Raw genomic sequence first — 22,939 nt, forward strand, 5'->3', positions numbered from 1 at the left:
AAGCAAGGACAATGTCAAGAAAATTTGCTATAATTGTGGCAAATATGGCCACCTCCCATATGATTGTCTGGAGCCTTCAAAACTCAACAAAAAACAAGAAGATGATGACAATCAACACAAGACATCAAAGAAAAGTCATGAGAAGAAGGACCACAAGAAGAAAGGGCCTTTCACAAAAAGAGAGAAGGTCAAGGCTTTTCTTGGAGAATGGATCACGGATGGTGAATCCTCAAGTGATGACTCAAGTGATGAAGAATCCAAAAAAAAGATTGTGGGGATTGCCATGCATGATGATGATGATGATGGTGATGAGGCACCTCTACCTCCACCACCCATGTGCTTCATGGCAAGAGGTAACTCCAAGGTGAGTGATGATGACGACTCCTCTAGTGATGAAAGTGAACATGACTTATCTCCTAATGAAGTGTAAAACATCCTAGATGAGTACCAACAAGTGATCAAGAAGTATAAATCAAAATGTAAAGTTCTTGAAATTGAATATGCCAAGCTTAAGGCCTCAAATGATGAGTTGATTGTTAGACACAATAAGGTAATAAAAACTCATGATACGTGTATTGTTTCTAGCAAGCAACTTAGAGAGGAGCATGAAAAGTTACTTACTAAGCACGATGAATTGAATGTTAAACATGAGGAAGTAGTTGTGCTTAACAAGTCACTTACTTCATGCAACAAGAAGCTTAAGCTTGATTATGCTAAATTAAGTATGAAGTATCAAGAACTTGACCTTGCCTTTGATGCCTTGGATGAAGAACTAAAAGAAACTCAAAAGGAAGTCATCAAAGTCAATATATCTACTTTTTGTGATGATCTTGTGGAGTTGCCTCGCCCTACTATTTGTCATCATACTTCTCCTTTTTGTTCAAAGACTAACCATGATAGGGAGAAACAACTTGAGGAGGAACTTGAAAGCATGACCAAATGCTTGTTCAATGTGACAAGGGGAGAATACTTGCATAAGGAGATTCTCTTCCACAATGCAAGGCACTTTGGGACTAATGGACTTGGATCATTTCCCAAGCCTCCGGAAAATTGTCCCAAGTCGCCGGAGCTCAAGGCATGCTTCAACAAGGAAGTTGGCTCATATTGTCAATATTGTCAAATCACCGGACATCACACAAGGGAGTGTCCAATTCCTACTCGTCCACCTCCTGCCTTGCCTCCTAATTACAAGTCTCAATTCAATGAATATCATTTCTTGTTAACCAAGCTTAAAAGTGGCAAGGTTAAGGCAAAGTTTATTGGCACTCACATGAAAGGAAAGCTACCACGCCAACTATGGGTTCCTAAAGCTTTAGTAACTAATATCAAAGGACCCAAACTTGCTTGGGTTCCCAAACCTCAAAAGTGATTCATTTGTGTGTAGGTGAACTACAAAGCCTGTGGCAAGCATTGGGTGCTTGATAGCGGATGTACACAACACATGACCGGCTATGTAAAGATGTTCACCTCACTAGATGAAGATGTGGGCGATCATGAACATGTCACATTTGGTGATAACTCAAAAGGAAAAGTGGTAGGTTTGGGTAAGGTAGCCATTACCAAGAATATTTCTATCTCTAATGTGTTGCTTGTTGAGTCAGTTAGTTTCAATTTGTTATCTATTGCTCAACTTTGTGATTTAGGACTAATATGCACCTTTAGTGATAGTGAGGTTGTAGTGACAAGCAAGGAGGACAAGAGCTTAATATTCAAAGGATTTCGACATGGTAACATTTACCTTGTTGATTTCTCATCTAATGATGCAAGCTTGGCGACATGTCTCTTCTCCAAGAACTCCATGGGTTGGCTTTGGCATCGCCGCATTGCTCATATTAGCATAAGCCAACTCAAGAAGGCCTTCAAACGAGGTATGGTGGTTGGTGTCAAAGATGTTACTTTTGACAAAAACAAATTGTGTAGTGCTTGTCAAGCCGGGAAGTAATTTGCATCATCATATCCCATGAAGGCTTATTTATCAACATCAAGAAGCTTTGAGCTACTACACATAGATCTCTTTGGGCCAACCACCTACAAAAGTCTTGGCAGTAATCTCTACTGTCTTGTAATTGTTGATGATTAATCTAGATATACTTGGACTTTCTTTTTAGAGGGCAAGAGCAAGACTATGGGGATCTTCAAGATTTTTGTCAAGCAAGCTCAAAATGAATTTGAGTCTAGTGTTGTGAAGGTCCGGAGTGTCAATGGCACGGAGTTTAGGAACACTCAAGTTGAAGAGCTTTGCGACGACATGGGGATCAAGCATGAGTTTTCATCAACATACACACCCCAACAAAATGGAGTGGTGGAAAGGAAGAACAAGACATTAATCACTCTTGCAAGAGCAATGTTGGATGACTATGGCATCTCACAAAAGTTTGGGCGAAAGCCATCAACACCGCATGCCAAGCATCCAACCGAGTTTATTTCTACCGCTCTTGGGAAAGACACCCTATGAACTTCTCATTGGGAGGAAGCCCAACATCTCCTACTTTCGGGTGTTTGGTTGCAAATGCTACATATTCAAGAAAAGGAAGCACTTAGGCAAGTTTGAAAGTAGATGTGATGTTGGTTTTCTTGTTGGTTATTCATCAAACTCCAAAGCATATCGAGTATTCAATAGTGCTACTAGCAAGATTGAAGAAACTTGTGATGTGGAGTTTGATGAGACTAATGGCTCCGAAGGGAAAGTTTTCTCTTGTGATGATGTAGGTGATGAACCACTTCGAGAAGTCATGAAGAACATTGCTATTGGGCAAGTCAAACCAAAGGAGGAGGAAGAAGAACTACAAGTCTCATCCACTCAAGTTGAAGTCACTTCCAAGGATGACTCAAAGGATGAAGACAAGTCTACACCACCACATCACCATAATGAGTCATCCGATGAAGAAGATGATGCCTCACCTCCTTTCCAAGATGCCCAAGATGAACAAGTGGTTTAAGAACAACTTCCATTTGATGATACGCACATCACAAGTGAACGAGCCCAAACTCAAGATCAAGATGGCGAACCACTAGAAGAATCAACGTCTCAAGCACAAGAGAGGCTTACAAGAACTTCAAGAAATCATCCCATTGACTTGGTCATGGGTGACCCCTCCGGTGGAGTACAAACTCGTAGACATCAATATGCCTCTTTTTGGGAACATTACTCGTTTGTTTCTTGCTTGGAACCCACAAATATAGATGAAGCTCTTATGGACCCGGATTGGGTGATGGCCATGCAAGAAGAGCTCAACAACTTCACCAGCAATGAAGTTTGAGTTCTTGAAGAACGTCCTCAAGACAAGAATATCATTGGTACTAAGTGGGTCTTCCGCAACAAACAAGATGAGTATGGTGTAGTGGTTCGCAACAAGGCAAGACTTGTGGCAAAGGGCTTTGCACAAGTTGAAGGGTTGGATTTTGGTGAAATATTTGCCCCCTTTGCAAGACTTGAAGCCATCCGTATCCTTTTAGTGTACGCTTCACATCACAATATGAAACTTTTTCAAATGGATGTGAAGAGTGCGTTCTTAAATGGCTTTATTTATGAGTTGGTGTTTGTTGAACAACCTCCCGGGTTTGAGGACCCTAGATATTCTAATCATGTGTATAGGTTGCACAAGGCGCTCTACGGGCTCAAGCAAGCACCAAGGGCTTGGTATGAATGCCTTCGTGACTTCCTTCTCAACAAGGGCTTCAAGATCGGGAGGGTGGATACAACTCTATTCACAAGAATCATCAATGAAGAGCTATTCGTATGTCAAATATATATTGATGATATCATTTTTGGTTCAACTAACCCCACTCTTTGCAAAGAATTTGGAGAAATGATGGCTAGGGAATTCGAGATATCCATGATCGGTGAGCTCAATTTCTTCCTTTGGTTTTAAATCAAGCAATTGAAGGAAGGGACTTTCATCCATCAAGAAAAGTATACAAAGGATTTTCTCAAGAAATTCAAGATGGATGATTGCAAGCCACTCAAGACTCCAATGCCAACAAATAGACATCTTGACTTAGATGAGGGAGGTAAATCGATTGACCAAACTCTCTATCATTACATGATTGGGTCGCTTCTTTACATAACCGCATCTACGCCCGATATCATATTTAGCGTATGCATGTGTGCCCGCTTTCTAGCGAATCCTAAGGAATCACACCTTAGTGCCGTTGAGAGGATCCTTAGATATCTCAACCATACGCCTAGCATAGGCTTGTGGTACCCCAAAGGCGCTAGTTTTACACTCTTGGGATACTCGGATTCGGACTTTGCCGGATGTCATGTGGATCGCAAGAGTACATCGGGTGGGTGCCACTTGCTAGGGCGTTCCTTGGTCTATTGGTCATCAAAGAAACAAAATTCTGTGGCCTTGTCAACCGCGGAGGCGGAATATATTGCCGCCGGGGCTTGTTGTGCTCAAGTCCTCTACATGAAGCAAAGCCTCTTAGACTATGGTGTAGTATTAGATAGGATCTCGCTCCTTTGTGATAATGAGAGTGCCATTAAAATTGCTAATAACCCAGTTTAACACTCTCGCACAAAGCACATAGATATTCGCCATCACTTTCTAAGAGATCATGTGGCAAGGAATGATATACTACTTTGTGGTGTTCGTTCTGAAGATCAATTGGCGGATATCTTCACAAAACCTCTAGATGAGAGCACCTTTTGTAGGTTGCGAAGTGAGCTTAACGTTCTAGATGCTTCTAACGTCATGTAATTGCCTTGTCATATAGATGCATTTCATTTGTACAAATGCTAGGGGCTTGTCTAACCTTGTCAAGATAGTGATGAACATAGGTCTTGCATGAGCCGGTGGTCTTGGTTTCGCTCATGGCATAAAGAATGGTTCATCATGAAGAAGCTTGCCAAAGGTTCAAACTTGACAAGATAGATTTAAATTTTTACAATGCATGTGCTTGTCATATAGAATGCATCCATGTTTAATGTCTAGCTTTGCATTGGCATTGCATCACGTTAGTAGCATCACAAGGGAGCAAATCACACTTCGAGAAAGATATTCATGCTAAATATGATATATCATCTCTACAAGAGTGATAAGATCAATATTGCGCTTTAATGCCTATTGAGCCACGTCCTATTGAACTTAAAGTTTCAATCTCTAAGTTCATAGGCAAAGTGGCTCATACATTTGTTTTTTTTTGTGTTTAAAACCTCACTTGGATCTTAATTTGCCTATGTTTATGTAAAATCTTGCGAGCACTATAAGTATGAGTGTTTGAGGGGTGAGGTTGTCTCTCGAAAATGGTCCAAATTGAGCGTTTATGGCCTTGGTTTTGAATATTTGGATCAAAAGTAGAGTTTGTAGTTCAGCAGAAAATTTTTCCTTAACCACCGGTTAAATCGACGTCTTATTTTTCCCTGCATCGGTTCAACCGGTGCTTAACTCCTTATGGCATGGTTTGTGCATCGTCTCTGGAACAGCCTCCGACTGTTACACCGACGGCCACCGGTGAATCCGATGGTTGGCGGATGAACCGACGCCAAAGCATCGGTTCAACCGATGCTACTGCGTGGAGTTTTGGCCCTTGCAGCGTCTCTGGACCTTCCTCCTGCAGTTGCACCGACGCCCATCGGATACTCCGATGACCCAGTGGCGGTTCTTCCGGTGCCCCCTGTTGATCACGTTTTCAACTCATCCAGATCTGGTCAATATTACACCGATGGATACACCGATGCTCATATCTTCTGCACCGTCGGTCCTTCCAATGCTTTAGGGTTGGCGGGCCCGCTCGTCCTGTTTCACTGCTCCCGCCCGCAGACCCCGCGCGTCAGTCTCCCGGCTCTTTCTTCTCCACGCGAACCGCCGCTCCCGCATCCAAACCGCCGCCGCACCCCTCGCCCGTGCTCCACTGCGCCGCCGCCCGCACGCGCCTCCGCCGCCGCCAAAGCTCTGCTCCGCCGCCACGCACCCGCCTCGCGCTACGCTGCACCCTACTCTGCTCGCGCCTGCGCTCCACAAAGCCGCCCGCGAGTCGCCGGCCGTACGCCGCCAACCGTACTCCGCCGTCCACAGCCGCTAGCCGCGCCACCACGCCTCCTCCACACGCCGCGCACCTCCATTTTCCTCTTGATCTCCACGCGCGCAGGGAACCAAGCTCACCGTGCCTCTCCCGTCTTATGCTCATCTGCACTCAAGGTGTTCGACAGATTTTCTCTAATACAATTTGTGTCGTTTTCGTTGGTTCTTCCTCGCTTGATCTGTCAGGGTATGAACTTAACCTCCTCGACATGTGTCGTGTCTCTGTTTTTCACTTCAGTTACACACATATTCACATATATCACTTACCTTGCACAAATCACACTCATGCTTGACACTACAAAATCTCTTTTAGTGTGATATGTCGGCAGTTATCCACTAGAATTCACATCATAGGCTCAAATCAAATCCATGCTTTGCATAAGGACAATCTTACCTTTAGTGGATATCTTGTATATGCATAATTTACTGTCTAAATTCTATTATCTTCCGCCGACTCTCTTTAACAGATGGCTAGAGACAAAAAGGGCAAGGGCAAGCAGGTTGTGCAGCAGAAGAAGAAGCGCACTCGTGAGGACCGAGAGCGAGAGAGAGCAGAGGCAGTTGCAGATGCAGCAGACAGGCAGGGTTCGCTTCGGATCAGGGATCCTCAGGCTCAGGGGGAGCCACAGCAGCAGTTACATCGCTCAGGACGTACTCGTCAGCCAGAGACAGCTCAGACCACACCTGAGTCCCGCTCTCGTCCACGGACTCGGGGTGGTGGTACTCACAGGGCAGCAGGCCGTGACAGTGAGAGAGAGGCAGCTGGACAGGACAGTGATGCAGAGTCAGAGCCACCTCAGGTCGAGCTGTTGGATCTCAGGGGGATACCAGGGCCTCGAGTGAAGAGATTGAGATACGTCACCCCTGAGACGTGGTTTCCTGAGCAGAGGGATATTGGAGTTGATCGTCGCTTTCACACTCTACTCCAGGAGTCCTTTTACCACGCTTATTGCCAGATTGACATTAAGATCAGTGAGCACAAGATGCTTCACTGGGTGGCTATGCGTGTGGCAGCCGGTGGAGTTCTAGTACTCCCTTTCTTCGAGCACTACGATGGGCTGCCAGCACTACTCAGTGAGAGGTCCAGATATATCCGAGAGTGGGTTCGCGTCTTCTACGCTACCCTATTTGTTGAGGAGGACCGACAGTTCATTGATTTAATGTTCTAGGAGAGGCACTATCGTTTGACTCACGCCAGATTGGCTACCCTGCTTGGAGTTCGGATTGCCGAGGAGCCCCACTACGTGCACTATCAGGCTTATGGCAACACGGTGCCCCCTCGTCGCCCTCACGAGACCCACTTCCCGTCTGACAAGGAGGTCAGTGTGCTTTTCCAGCAACCATTCTTTCCTGGCACTCCTAGGACTCTGGACAGGCTGACTCCCGTGGCACACACTATCCATCTTGCTCTGAGGAAGAGTTTGCTGTTTAGGATAGGCTATAATGAGGGGATCACAGCTCTGCAGCAGTGGCTATTACTGTACATCATGACAGGTCGCGACTTTGACCTTGTCGACTTCTTCATCTGCGAGCTAGAGGATGTGATCATGGATGGGATAACAGTTCACCGTCGCTACCCCTTTGCTCACTAGATCTGCTGGATTCTTGCCCAGCTCAGTCAGAATGCTCATATGGATGAGCTGGCACAGTTGAGGACGCACTTCGCAGTTTACTCACCTACTACTCGAGACGGCCGCCGCGGCCCGAGAGGCCAGCGCAGAGCACAGCAGGTTTTGGATGAGCGAGCCTTGGCTGAGGGCCGAGTTGCAGATGACCCCACGGCAGCTGAGGACGCGTCACTCGCCGCTACAGAGGCAAAGCTCCCGCACTACCTGGTCACTGATTCAGAGGATTCGGAGGATGACGAGTGCTACATACCCACTGTTACTGTCCCTCGAGATGCTCATGATGATGAGGCAGGATCCTCTGGTGCAGCCCGCACCCCTGCTCCTCTAGTTACCACTGCTCAGGTCACTCAGCCTGATTCACTCGCTGCTATTCTTCATAGGCTCTCTGACCAGCAGGACATATTTGCTGCAGCTCAGCTGAGCATGCAAGCCGAGTAGGCTCGCCAGCAGGAGGCCCAGACACTTGTACTTGAGGGGATCCAGCAGCAACAGGAGGCCATGAGGTTACAGTTTCAGCAGTAGTCCCAGATTCAGCATCAGATGTTCACATTCTTCTCGGGATGCTTCGGTCAGCTGTACCGTCACACTCGACTGCCTGAGCCTCAGCTCCTCACACCCCAGCAGCTCCAGTTCGACCCCACTGCTCCTACTCCACCTGTTGGTGGCTTTGTGCAGACACCCTTGGCGTCCTTCCCGATGTCACCTCTTCTTCAGACCGGGTTGTTTGCCAGCCCTGCTCCTACTTCCACTCCTGCTCCGGCTCCTGCTCCGCAGCCTAGTGTCTGGACTGCCGAGCAGCGTGCAGAGTTCCTCAGGCAGCAGCAGGTTCTGCATCAGCTACAGCACCCCTCAGCTCAATCCCTCACGTTCGAGTCACCCTCACAGCCTGAGGTGCTCCGTCCGTCAGCTGTTCGCCCTACTCAGCCAGACACGACTCCCGTCACGTCTGCTCCTCCGACGGACTCCACGGTCGTCACCGCGCCAGCTGCTACCTCTACTCCAGCTACTTCTGCTGCTCCGACGACTCCGGTCGAGCAGAAGTCCTCTTCGGCCGACGAAGATTGGACGGACGATGACGCCGACGACTCCGCCACTCAGTGCTCCACCGGACCGAGCATGAAGACCCCGCCTTCTCTAGCTCAGGACTAGATCGCCTTCCTTTTTGGTGCTTTGTTGCCAAAGGGGGAGATAGATAGGGGGAGTAGAGATAGGGGGAGCTTGGTGGTTCGTGGCATGTTTTGATATTCATGGATTTTGTGTATGGACATGTTATTTGGATATTGTGTATGCTCTGTGTTGACATGTTCCTACATGTGCTTAATTTCTAGTATTGCATGCTTGTTTATCCCTTTCAATTTCATATCTTGTGTATCTCTACTTTGTGTTGTCATCAATCACCAAAAAGGGGGAGATTGAAGCGCATCTAGGCCGATAGATGCTAATGGTAAGTTTCGGTGATTAATGACAACCGTATGCGACTAACATGTATTTTGAAGAAAAAATCAATGATTAGATTAGTCTCATATGTAATATGAAAGGAGACCACTCAATTCAAAACAATCATGTGTGCCAAGGACTCCATTCCAAAGATTAAGGACCTTTCTAGTCTCAAGTGTCACAAGGAGATGATGGACACTTGATTTAGCTAGGGTTTATAGTTTTTAGTTCTTGACCGTACTATTAAGAGGGGTTCATGAGTTAGTAGCTTGACCAAAATTGAGTTGGCCTTAGAAATCTTGCACACTCGCTCAAAAACAGCTCAATATGGTTGAATCGATGCCTTAAATTTCTCACCCGTCGGTTCTTCCGATGGTCATGTTTTTTCTGCAGTGGACTTCCAACAGCTATGTGACCCTCTCCACTCTATATAAGGGCACCCCTGGCTCATTTGAACTGCCTTTGACACCTTGAATACCTGAGGCCACCCATGAGAAGATGAGAAAGTGCTTTGAGCAAAAGAGTGAAGATCTAGTACATTGATTGTGCTTCAACCTTGAAGAATTCAACCTTTGCAAGTGTAGCAAGTGTGTTTGAGCTAGGGCCAACTGAGTGTAAGTCAAGTGAAGGCTTAGGAGCTTGTTACTCTTGGTGTTTGATGGCACCTAGCCGGTCTCGGTGATCGGAAGGTTCTTGGTGAGCTCTTGGAGTTTGTGGGAGCCCCAAGACAAGAAGCTTGTACACGGTGTGAAGCTCGCCGTTCCGGAGATGGAGAAGGAGCATTTTTAGTGATCACTTGCTCCTTGGTGAAGCAAGAGAGCTATACCCTTGTGTGGGTGCTCCAACGTGGATTGGGGGGAGCGTCAACTCCTCGATACCACGGAAAAAAATCTGGTTGTCTCGTGTCTCTTACTTTTATTTCAATCAATTAAATCCATTTGTTGTTGTTCTTGCTTTTGATTGCTTGTAGATTGACTAGGACAACTTGCATAGTAGTGTGATCTCTTACTTAGGTTTTGATCTTGCTAGTGTGCCACCATCTAGACAAAATGATCATGATAGTGTGTTTACCTACCTAAGGACCTTTTGCTAGCGTGCTCTAGTGACTAGGTTTCAAATTTGTAGATTGGGCAATACTAGTCTAGGTTAAGGACTAGGTAGAAATTTGAAAAAGTCCCAATTCAACCCCCCTTCTTGGGCCTCGATCCTGTCACATGTTCATCTCAGCTAGCCATGTCCATGAATGAAATTACTTGGTGGATCCATGGTAATTCGTTCAAACCTTCGGCGTCGGCGAGCTTGACGTCGACGTGGGACGGCAGGAAGCGGTTGTCCCGGTAATGGTAGTAGTTGTCGGACTCGGCGGTGGTGATGACGATGCGGCAGAGCCACTTGACCATGCGGCCGGCCGTGCAGCCGGGCACGATGAGGCGCACGGGAAGCCATGGTCCGGCAGTAGCGGCGCGCCGTTCTGCATGTAGGCGAGCATGACGTCCATCGGGTCCATGGCCCGCTTGAGCGCGATGCTGGTGCTGTACCCGCACCCCCCGCCGCCGCCGGGGAGGTCGTCGGTGCCCTCGAAGCACACGTAGCGCGCGCCACGCTCGACGCCGCCGCACCGGCGCAGCACGTCGCAGAGCGGCGCGCCCGCCGCACGGAGGTGGACACGTCGCCGGGGCCACAGTTGAATGAATCCCAGCGTCTGCCGCGCCATGTTCTGCTCCTTGCGCCGGCCGCTGGAGCAGGCGAGCGTGACGGTGAGCTCCAGCGCGCGGAAGTCCCCGGCGAGGTCCGCCATGGCGAGCCGCGCGGGGCGCCAGACGAGGCCCGTCACCTCGATGGCCCAGGTCGCCCAGTCCGCCCGCGGCACGGAGCCGTGGTTGCGCACGTAGTGCAGCGGGCCTGGGGTGACGAAGCCGTGCCGCATGAGCAGCGGCAGCGGGGGCTCGCCGTGGAACGGGTGCCTCCCCGTGAGCCGGAGCAGCGATGGGCTGCGCTCAACCCACGCGTCCGCGGTGCCCTCGTCGCGGGGGTCGCGCACCGGCGGCTCCTCCACCGCCCGGAGGTGGCGGAGGTAGTAGTGCGAGCCAGAGAGCTCGTCGCGGCGACCCGGATGCTCGTCGTCGTCGCCAGCCGCCTTATGGCGAGACGAGGTTGCGGGGAGCCCAAGTCGAGGCTGGTGGCGAAGTGATGCGTTGGCTTTGGCTCAACACAAGCTCCCATTATTGTGGAATGTGGATCGGCCGCAGCTGCAGAGCGTTGCGCCGCAGCTGCAGAGCGTTGTAACGGTGATATATATCTGCTGCAGCTTCCTAGCTAGGCTTACAAACTTGAACTCCTGGAGGCTAAGAGCAACATGTAAAGGCACTCCTAGGTGCATATGTATCTGAGCATATGCGTATGAGTTCCATAAACAGACAAACAACATCCTCACATCATTATCACCATGAGGTTACACGCATGGAACGGTTGGAGACTAGGTTTTCCCTTGACTTTGCCCTTGTCAACAAACAAATGAAAACATCTAGACTCACTCAGAATGGGTCCCAGTAAAACACTCTGGACCAATTCTTTTTTTTTCTCACGCTACTTAGGAAATTAACCTAATTAAGAATCGTTGGCCAGATACGGCACGTCGAAGCATCTGCACACATAAATATGGTATAGCGCATGACATGTATATGTTGCATTCGAAGTGCCATTGTATGCTTTTGCCATGGTGATATATACGTAGTGACGCACTAACGATAACGAAATACCTTAGACCACTACTACAGAATATGTCTTTGTTCAGGCCATTTGTCCCGGCTGACTTTGGGCCCGGGATAATATGTGGCTTTTGTCCCGGGTCCGACGGCTAGCCGGGCCAGCGCGGGGGGAGGGGGGACAGGGGCCTTTTGTCCCGGTTGGAGCCACTAACCGGGGTAAAAGGCCCCTCTTTCGTCCCGGTTGGTGTCTCCTACCGGGACAAAACTCTTTGGCCCCCTTATCCCCTTTCCTCTCCCCCGCCCGAGCCATTCAGCTCACTTGTTCTTGCTGTTCTTGGCTTGGGAGATGGGAGTTCTTGCTCATTTCTTCACTACATTTGTGAAGATCTTTTATTCCCCCGTCCATCCATCGGCGCTAAAGGTTTGGGGCTTGTTTTTCTCTTCTTCCTTGGCTTGTATAGCTCATTTCATGCTTTAGAAATAGAGAAAATGTGTAGCTAGCTCATTTCTTGGACATTTAGATTGCATATGTAGGTGTGATTTTCTTTTAGATTTAGATGAGTATGTGGATAGTAGAAATTTTTAGAATGAGTGTAGACACTTCATGTGATGTACTTGTATATATGATCATATTGTGGATAGTTGATTTTTGTATTCATGAATGAATTAATGAAATGAGTATATTAGAATTTTTTGTATTATGAATGGATTATTTTGACACTGTAGTGATGTATTCGTTCATGCTCACATTGAAACCATCTAGAAGCTTAAAAAATCTTTATTTCGAAATAAGTATACGTCGTTAATCTCCATTCAACGGTGGTGGCACTACATTTCGGGGATACACGATGCATTATAAGGACGTCACCAATGAGCTGGTCGTAACACCAGCACTTGCGGTTAATACGAACACAGCATTTGGCACAGTCAGCGTGGCCGTTGTTGCACTGAGAGCATATCAACGAGCATACTACCTGTGCCAAGTGTTGTATTCCTATCAACCGTAAATGTTGGTGTTGCGATTGGCCTATTGGTGACATACTTGTATAGCACCATGTCAACCCCAAAAGGCAGTGTCATCACCGCAGGGTCGAGGTTACCGACATATACATTTTTTGAAATAAAGTTTTTTTTCTTCTAGAGGGTTTCTGGATATTGAAAAGAGTATTCTTTAAAATGTTATGTTACATTTAGTTTAATTTAGGTTTGATATATTTTATTTATTCGATATGTGTAAAGAATTCAAATCGATTTATTTAAAATACAGATGGACCGGTAATGGATGTACAATGCTGACCGACGTTCGAACGAATTCATTGAAGGCCTGTATTATTTTTTGTCTGTGGCTGAGGCAAATAAGTAGAATGGTTTTATGTGCTATCCGTGTGTTCATTGCAACAATAACAAGGATTACTCATCTTTAAGAATCCTACACAGCCACATTTTCGCAAAAGGTTTCATGGAGAAGTATGATTGTTGGACGAAGCACGGATAACAGGGGGTTACCATGGAAGACAATAAAGAAGAAGATTTTGACGACCACTTTCCTGGGAATGCTGGATTCGGTGCATTCGATGATGATATTCCCATGAAAGAGCCCGAAGTAGATGTAGCAGAAAATGATCCTAGCAATGATCTGGGGCAGGCATTGCGTAATGTGCAGGCAGACTGTGAGAGTGAAACGGAGAGGTTGAAGTTCCAGAAGATGTTAGAGGACCACCGTAAGTTGTTGTACCCAGATTGTCAAAATGGATTGAAGAAACTTGTCACCACCTTGGAGTTGCTGCAATGGAAGGCGACAAATGGTGTATCCGACAAGGGATTTGGTGAATTACTCAAACTTGTTAAAAAAATGCTTCCTAAGGACAACGAATTGCCTACCACAACGTATGAAGCCAAACAACTTGTTTGCCCTCTAGGATTGGAAGTGCAAAAGATACATGCATGCCCCAACGACTGCATCCTCTACCGAGGCGAGTACGAGAATTTGGATACATGTCCCGTTTGCAGTGCATTGCATTACAAGATTAGAAAAGATGATCCAGGTGATGTCGAGGGGGAGCCTCCCCAGAAGAGAGTTCCTGCAAAGGTCATGTGGTATTCACCTATAATACCACGTTTGAAGCGCCTGTTTAGAAATAAAGATAATGCTAAGTTGATGCGATGGCACAAAGAGGAACGCAAGCAAGACTCGATGTTGAGACACCCCGCTGATGGGTCGCAGTGGAGAAAAATAGATAGAACGTACCCTAAATTTGATTTGGATGAGAGAAACATAAGGTTCGGTTTGAGTATGGATGGCATGAATCCTTTTGGTGAGATGAGCAGTGGTCATAGCACTTGGCCTGTGACTCTTTGTATGTACAATCTTCCAACATGGCTCTGCATTAAACGGAAGTTCATCATGATGCCCGTGCTTATCCGAGCCCAAAGCAGCCCGGAAATGACATTGATGTGTACCTAAGACCATTGGTCAAAGAACTCTTATTGCTCTGGGGCGATGAAGTTGTACGGATGTGGGATGAATACAAACAGGAAAACTTCAACCTACGAGCATTGTTGTTCGTAACGATCAATGACTGGCCTGCTCTTAGTAACTTGTTAGGACATTCGAACAAGGGATATAAAGCATGCACACACTGTTTAGATGATACCGATAATATATGGTTGACTCACTGTAATAAGGTTGTATATATGGGTCATCATCGGTTTCTTCCCATCAAGCATATGGTACGAAAGAAGGGCAAGTATTTCAAAGGCCAAGCGGACCACCGAACAAAACCAATGCACCGTAGTGGTATAGACGTCTTCAACATGGTAAAAGATCTAGAAGTTATTTTTGGAAACGGACCTGGTAGCCAACCTGTTCCGAACGAAAACGGAATGGCGCTCATGTGGAAGAAGAAATCTATATTTTGGGAGCTACCGTATTGGGAAATCTTAGATGTTCGTCATGTAATTGATGTGATGCATCTCACGAAGAATCTTTGCGTCAACCTGATAGCATTCTTGGGAGTTTACGGAAAGACAAAAGATACAGTAGAAGCACGTCAAGAATTGCAATGTATGGAAGAACGAGATGCCTTACATCCACAACAGCGAGATAATGGACGAGAATACTAAAGTTCTGCCAGCTATACTCTTAGCAAGGAAGAGAAGGAAACCATGTTTGACTGCTTGAGCAGTATAAAGGTTCCATCTGGATACTCATCCAATATAAAAGGAATCTTAAATTTGGCAGAGAAGAAATTTACAAATCTCAAGTTCCATGACTGCCATGTGCTTATGACCGAACTTCTTCCGGTTGTGCTGCGGGGGATTCTACCTGATAACGTACGGTTAACCATCGTGAAGCTATGTGCCTTCCTCAACGCATTTTCTCAGAAGGTAATTGACCCAAACAATTTGATAAAGCTGCAAAATGATGTGGTGCAATGCCTTGTTGGCTTTGAGCTGATATTTCCACCATCTTTCTTCAACATCATGACACATCTTCTAGTGCACCTTATGAAAGAGATTGATATCCTCGGACCAGTATTTCTACACAACATGTTTCCATTCGAAAGGTTCATGGGGGTACTCAAGAAATGTGTTCGTAATCGAGCTCGTCCAGAAGGAAGCATCGCCAATGCCTACGGAACTGAGGAGGTCATTGACTTTTGTGTTAACTTTATTCATGACCTTAAACCGATTGGGGTCCCTAAATCGCGATACGAGGGGAGACTAACTGGAAAGGGTACATTAGGAAAGAAACCTTATGTCTGCATAGATGATTTCTCATTCAAGAAAGCGCATTATGCGGTTCTTCAACAATCATCCTTGGTTGACCCGTATATTGAGGAACACAAGAAAATTCTGCTCTCCGAATTCCCGGAAAAGTCTGAGGCATGGATTACACATGAGCACATGAACACTTTCGGCAGCTGGTTGCGGAAGCATCTAATGCATAACATGGATATAAGTGAACAAATGTTCTTATTGGCTAGGGGACCATCTTGGAATATCTTAACATACTAAGGGTACGAGATAAATGGAAACACATTTTATACGATAGCCCAAGATAAAAAGAGTACCAACCAAAATAGCGATGTTCGTATGGATGCCACGGATAATAATGGAAAAAAGAACACATATTACGGCTACATTGAAGAGATATGGGAGCTGGATTACAGTCCCAATTTCAAGGGGGGCAATATTTCGTTACCAATGGGTTAAGCTATCTGGAGGAGGAATAACAAAAGATGAGTATGTGATGACAATAGTTGATCTCAACAATCTTGGGTATAGAGACAAGCCATTTGTCCTAGCTCAGGATGTCGCTCAGGTTTTCTACATTAAACACATGTCCAGCAAGCCAAAGAAGGGGATAAACAAGCAAAAGAATCATGAGCCTAAGCGATCCATAGTTCTATCAGAGAAGAGAAACATCGTTGGAGTGGAGGACAAGACAGACTTGTCAGAAAAATATAATAACTTTGTTGCCATTCCACATTTCGAAGTAAATGCTGATCCATGCATCCTGCTAGCCAATGATGATGCTCCATACTTGCGCCATGATCATAATCAAGGGACATTTGTCAAGAGAAAGTCTGTTACCGCTAATCTTTCATGTACTTGAATCAGTTTCTATTATTATATACAAAAGTCATGACAATTCGAATACTTTTATTATATATGTACTGTACCATTATCCTTTATGTGTTATATATATAATAAAATTATATCTATTTTTTCAACTAATTTTATTTATTTCATGAAATTACATTCACATTAACACACTATACTCTCTCACTAACACACACAATCTCACTAACACACACACTATCTCACAAACTCACACAATACTCATTAATATCATGAAATTGCTTAATTTTATGTAAAATTCAATTTTTTAAACATTAATATCGTGATAGAATCCACTTTCTGTCGAAAAGCAACATTTTGAAAAAAATTTATTCACCTAATATATTTTTGCATGGTCAAAATATCAAATATGATTTCAAAAAAGTTAGATATTTCGTTGACCAATGAAAATTAATCATTTGTTGCGTGTATCAAGTTTATATAGAGATAAGAAATTTTGTTCCATAATTTTTGGAATCATAATTTTTTAACTGAATTAACAAATGAAAGCCTATTTTAAAAGAGAAATAAAAAGAAACAAAAATAAACATAAGATTTAGTGGGAATGAGGGAAAACGGACCCTTTTGTCCCGGGTGGATGACTAAAGGTAGGCCACGGGTTGGGAATTTTCCCGGCCCGCCCAAAATCACCTTTTGTCCTGGGTGAAGCCACGACCCGGGACAAAAGGCCCTTTTGTCTTGGGTGGTGGCTTCACCCGGGACAAAAAGCCCCCACTCTATATATCTCCCTTTCCTCCGCCTTCCTCCAACACTTGGTCAGTTCTTGATCTCCGCCTCGCTCGTGCCACCGCTGTCCCCTGCGCCGACCGCCACCTGCTTGCCGCCGTCGTTGTCCCGGAGCGCCGCCGTCCCCCGCCACCAGAGGACGCGCCGACCGAGCTCTGCTGCCCCACTGCGCCTTCAGTCCCGAGCTCCGCCATCCCCGAGCGCCGCCCCGAGCTCCGCCTCCCCGAGCGCCGCCCCGAGCTCCGCTGTCCCCGAGCGCCGCCCCGAGCCCCCACCCCGAGCACCGACGTCGTCCCTCCTCCCCGCTCGCGCCCTCGTCCACCGCCGCGCCGCTTGCGCTGTCGTCGTCCTCGACCTCCGCCTCGCCCGTGCGCCGCCCCGAGCTCGCCGTCCCGACCTCGCCCCGAGCTGCACTAGGTGAAAACGGCGCCGACCGTGGGACGCCGCCACCCCGGCCCCCAAACCCTAAATTTTGTGCAAATTTTAGTGAATTAGGTGTTAATTTTATTTATTATATATTAAGTAGAATTGAATTATTAGAATTAGGTGCAAATTTTGTGCAAATATTATTAGAATTCAATTTTGCACATATTATTAGAATTCAATTATAGATATATTAGTAGAATTCAATTATGGAAATATTATTAGAATTCAATTTTGGATATATTATTAGAATTTAATTATGGAAATATTATTAGAATTCAATTTTGGATATATTATTAGAATTCAATTTTGGATATATTATTAGAATTCAATTTTGGATATATTATTAGAATTCAATTTTAATGTATCATGTATTTATTATTTAATGTATCATGTATTTATTATTTAATTATTTCATTTATATTACTTCTCGAGCTTGCAAACTCGCGCTAACACACAAACGTTTCCGATAGTTTCCAATCGTTACCAATCCCGACCGAATCGTTTCCGATAGTTTCCGATCGTTACCGATACTGACCGAATTGTTTCCGATAGTTTCCGATCGTTACCGATACCGACCGAATCGTTTCCGATCGTTTCTGATAGTTTCCGATTGTTACCGATCTAAATATGTGGATTATTTAGAGAATTTTCTTAAGGGTTTTATTTGTATTCATATTTTAGTTACGATGGACCTGCGACACACAGACGCGGAAGACGAACAGTTCCTGTTGAATATGATTGCCGAAGGTCAAGGAGATGCCCCTGAACAAGCTGATGATGGCAGCAATACCGACATATATTTGAATATGTCCAGTGATGGAATTGAGGATGACGCTGCTGGTGAACAAAGTGCTAATGTACATATCACAGCTATAGTTACTTGTATTAAAAATCATATTTTCATCTGAATCTATATCAATACTATGAATGTTTTTTTATAGCCGTCTAGATCATCGTCGCAGCAGAAAAAGACGAAGCGAGGCCCGACAAAAAAACTGAAAGGGCGGTTCATTATAACGGAAGTGTGTCCAGATGGCGAACCGATCGCTCCAGCAGTTGCTGCCAAAAAATTCATAAGACAATCCGGATGTATTGTCAGGAACCACATCCCGATCAGCTTCAGGCTATGGAAAGTTTCCAATCCAAGCGAGGAACGGGATGCGGTACCCGAAAGAGAAAAAGAATGGTGTTGGCGGGAGCTTAAGAAAAACTTCACGGTTCCAGCTGAATCCGAAGAGATATGCAAGCGCTGGACCCTGAGAAAGATGGTTGAACAGCTGCAATCATTCAAGAAAACTTTGACGAAGAAATATATCAAGACCGGGACCACGCCCGTGTTTACCGGCGAGCTCGAAAAGCTCAGGGGTCACTGGGATGCATTTGTGCAATACAAGTCTTCAGAGCTTGGGCTTCAGAAGGTGTAGAAGGCCAAAGACAACGCCTCGAAGAAAGTGTACCATCACACTCTAGGCCAAGGAGGCTACAAGCTTGCAATACCCAAATGGGAGAAGATGGAGCAGGATCTGCTTGACAGAGGCATCCAACCTGCTACCATGAACTGGCCTGAAAGGTCAAGGACCTGGTTTTATGGTCATGGGGGAAGCTTGGACCCATTGACTGGGGCCTGCATCTATGGGCCAAACATCCAGCTAGCAGCCCAGAGACTACAAGAGGCCATACAAGCAGCGGTCGAGGGAACATTCCAGCCGGATAGAGAGATGGACGAGCTGACTTACGCCCTTGGGAATCCAGAGCATCCGGGCCGCACAAGAGGCAAAGGCGTGGTTCTGTGGAAGTATGGGTTCAGGGATTACATTGAATCATATAGAAGCCGGCAAAGAAGAAAGAATGATGAGCGGGAGCACTTGTGAAGGCTAGAGGAACGGCTCATGTCACACGATCAAAGACTGGAGGAAGAGGTTCAACACCAAGTGTCCATAGCAATGAGCCAGCAACAGCAAGCGCAACCGGTGCCTCCAGAGCCTAATGTTGCAGCCGATCATCTGTCTCAGCGGAAAAGCAGCTGCGCTTCCACAGACGTCGCCATCGAGCCAACGGGGATCCAGGCCACAGTTGAAGCGATGGCCCCGCAGTGATTTCCAGTGGATGAGATCACCCAGCGGACACCTTGTGACATGCAGACTGACATTAAGAACTTAATGTTCACTGTTGCGTACGGTACCGCCATGCCAACCCAACCAGCCAATGTGTACCATGGGCAGTAAATTCTGGCAGGATATACAAGAGTTGGCGTGGAGCAGGTGTGCCAGGGTTGGGAGACGCTCGAGCTTGATATTCCTGGAGGTGATGGGGAGAGGACACTAGCAGAAGCCATTCATGGCTACATCCTATGGGATAAGCGCTACATTGTCCTAAAGTCGGATGATCGAACACCAAGACCGGCATCTCAGCATGCCTCTCCAAAGCCTTCATATTCGCAAAACTCCCCAAGGGCAGCACTATCTCGGCAAGGTTCACCGGCACATTCTCCATCACCATCATCTCATGCGCCGATGAACACTCAAGCGTCACCGTCGCCTCCATGGTCACCCCCTCCGCCGCCGGCAAAGAAGCAGAAACAGCCGCCGGCAAAGAAGGTAGCTGCACCAGCTAAGGAGCCTCCAAAGAAGAAGGAAAAAAAGAAGAAAACCAAGGAGGCTCCTATTAAACCCTGAGACATGAGCCTTGAAGAATGCTATCGGATAACTCAAGAAAGAGTTAAAGAGCACTTCAAGCCGAAGCCGAAGCCGGAGCCCGAGAAAGTGATAAATCTAGGAGATTTGAAATTTTTTAAGGGATTGTGCGAAGCAAATAAGAGAAAATTCATTCCGCGAGATCCCCCTTCTGACTACGACCGCACAATTATCAAAACTACTGAGAAAAAAAGAGACAATCAAAGTCGTCGTCGTCCGACGTTCCACAGCTCGGAGCCCAAAAGAAACAATCAATAGAGCCTCTCGTAGTGGGACAGACGACGCAACAACAAGACTTTGTTACATTTTTTAAAGAAGCAAACCTGACGGCGGCTCAGATTGCAGGGGGAGAAGATATTCCAAAGGCCGATGTGGTCGTCAAATGGACGTATGAGCTGGGCAAATCTCTTGTACCCCCCGAAGTAGTGTCCGTGCTTCCAACACAAATGTATAAGCTGCACCAGCACTACATGCGTGCGATGGCCAATTGCATCTTCATGCAGTGTGCAAAGATTAAAGATGACGATTTCTTAGGGGGGAAGCCATTATATGGATAAACTGGGAAGAAGTTTACCAACTATTCTATCAGGAGGACCTCGACATCTCTATGATCGGCTTGTGGGTTCTGTAAGTATTTTACTCTCCTTACGTATTGTTTTGCATGATCTCAACATACTGATCCCTTGATTTATTCGGTATCATGTAGAATGGAGATACAAACTTGCAGGAGAAAAGGATACTCTCATCTCGGCTTCATCGACCCAATTACTTGTAATTGGAGGCTTCTACGCGACAATTCTGATGAGATATTCCAAAATTTGTTCAAGTACATAAGCGTTCATCACATCAAGCAAGTGATATTGTTTCCTTACAACTTTGCGTGAGTGATTCCTTCCGTCTAACTCTTTCTATTCTGTAATCGAATTGTTTAAACCTTAACTACCAAGAACTGCCTCCATATAATCTTGCAGTGAACACTGCGTCCTAATTGTCATAATTCCCGAGAAGAGCCTACTCGTGGTTATGGACTCATTGAGGAGAAATCCAAAACAATACAAAGATCTTCTTAACATGATGAAAAAGTAATTCTACCACTACTCCGTCGATGACCGATAATTTGAATCACTTTGTTACTTGACTATAATTGTTCTAATCATGCACAGGGTTTGGAAACAAGTCGCTAAAAATCATCCAGGTAAATTGGACAAGGAATTGAAGATCAAGACAGATTTTGCAGAACGCACTTGGATGATTCGTTGCACGTTTTATTAGTTTTATTATATATTCATGTAAATACCTGATAATTTCTTCTCTCTTAAAGTGTATGAGGCAGAAACAAGGCACTAATTTATGCGCATACTATGTATGCGAGAACATCTACGGTCCCTTGGCAGATTGGGAGGAGGAAGTAAGTAAAAAACTTGTTAATATTTGAACTCGTATTTTAATTAGTCGAAATTAATTATCCCCCTTTTTCATAGGTTGAGGAGATGCGCGATAAACTCATACCGGAGGAAAAGATTATGGCGATTCAAGAATAATTGTCCGAATTTATTGTTGAGCAAGTCCTCGATCCAAAAGACGAATTCTACTATGATGGACAATCTCACATTGACAATCGCAGCAAATATGATAATATGCGCATATATATATAATTAAGAACAAATATACCTATGTAAATATATATGTGTGTATGTATTATATTTCTATTTATGAGTATGTATTATATATTTAATTCCTTCAATAATATATATGTGTATATATATATATGTTTATATATGGAAACTATCTAGGACAAATATTATATAAATAACTATATATATATATATATGTATATATTAGTGGAGATTTTACACACTGAATTCCAATACATAAGTTTAATTGAAATGTAAAAGTATAATTGAAATAGAAAAAGAATTGAGAAAAAAGAAACAGGAAAAAATGGACCTTTTGTCCCGATTGGTAACACCAACCGGGACAAAAGGGTGCCGGAACAAAATACCAACCAGAACAAAAAGGTAATTTTTGTTCCGGTTGCCAGACCCGGGACGGCCTGGCGTTTCTGGTTGGAAAATCGGGACAACATGGGTTTTCCAACCGAGACAAATCAGTGTTTCCGTAGTAGTGGACTTTTTCTAACACAGCTCCAAGAAGTCCCCAAGCTGTAGTTTGAATATAATTTCAAAAATATAATGCGAGGACTCGATCGTTAATTCGTATCGATATTTCACTATATCCAAGAAGTTTTCACAAGCTGACCGCACCGTATTTATCCGATCCAGAAATCTAACCCAGGAAATCCTTAGAGAACCAAAGGGCACGCATCCACCCGGCTAAGATCCAGATCGAGATCCACATTGACCACATACTTTGAAGAAACAACATGCTATATTCATCACACCAACAACAGCACACATGTAGCGTTGACCGTGTACACAACATGTACACATTCTGTTCTTCAGTATGCTGGTATGTATTAACATTCCAATTATAATCCCACAAGATGTGTAATACTCCCTCCATATTTCAAAATTTAGATCGTTTGACTTTTCTAAATTCATAGAGTTTACTATGCACCTAGACATACATTATATCCAAGCATGTAGCAAATACTATGGATATAAAATAGCCAAAAACAATCTACATCTTGA

At 45.2% G+C, this 22,939-nt stretch overlaps 1 pseudogene; it reads right to left on the reverse strand.

Moving 5' to 3' along the window:
* Positions 1-10,314: 10,314 nt before the first annotated feature.
* Positions 10,315-12,855, reverse strand: LOC120653600 (annotated as a pseudogene).
* Between the last annotated feature and the right edge of the window lie 10,084 nt (positions 12,856-22,939).

Source organism: Panicum virgatum, chromosome 1N (assembly GCF_016808335.1).
Source record: "Panicum virgatum strain AP13 chromosome 1N, P.virgatum_v5, whole genome shotgun sequence".
Classification (NCBI taxonomy): Eukaryota; Viridiplantae; Streptophyta; class Magnoliopsida; order Poales; family Poaceae; genus Panicum; species Panicum virgatum.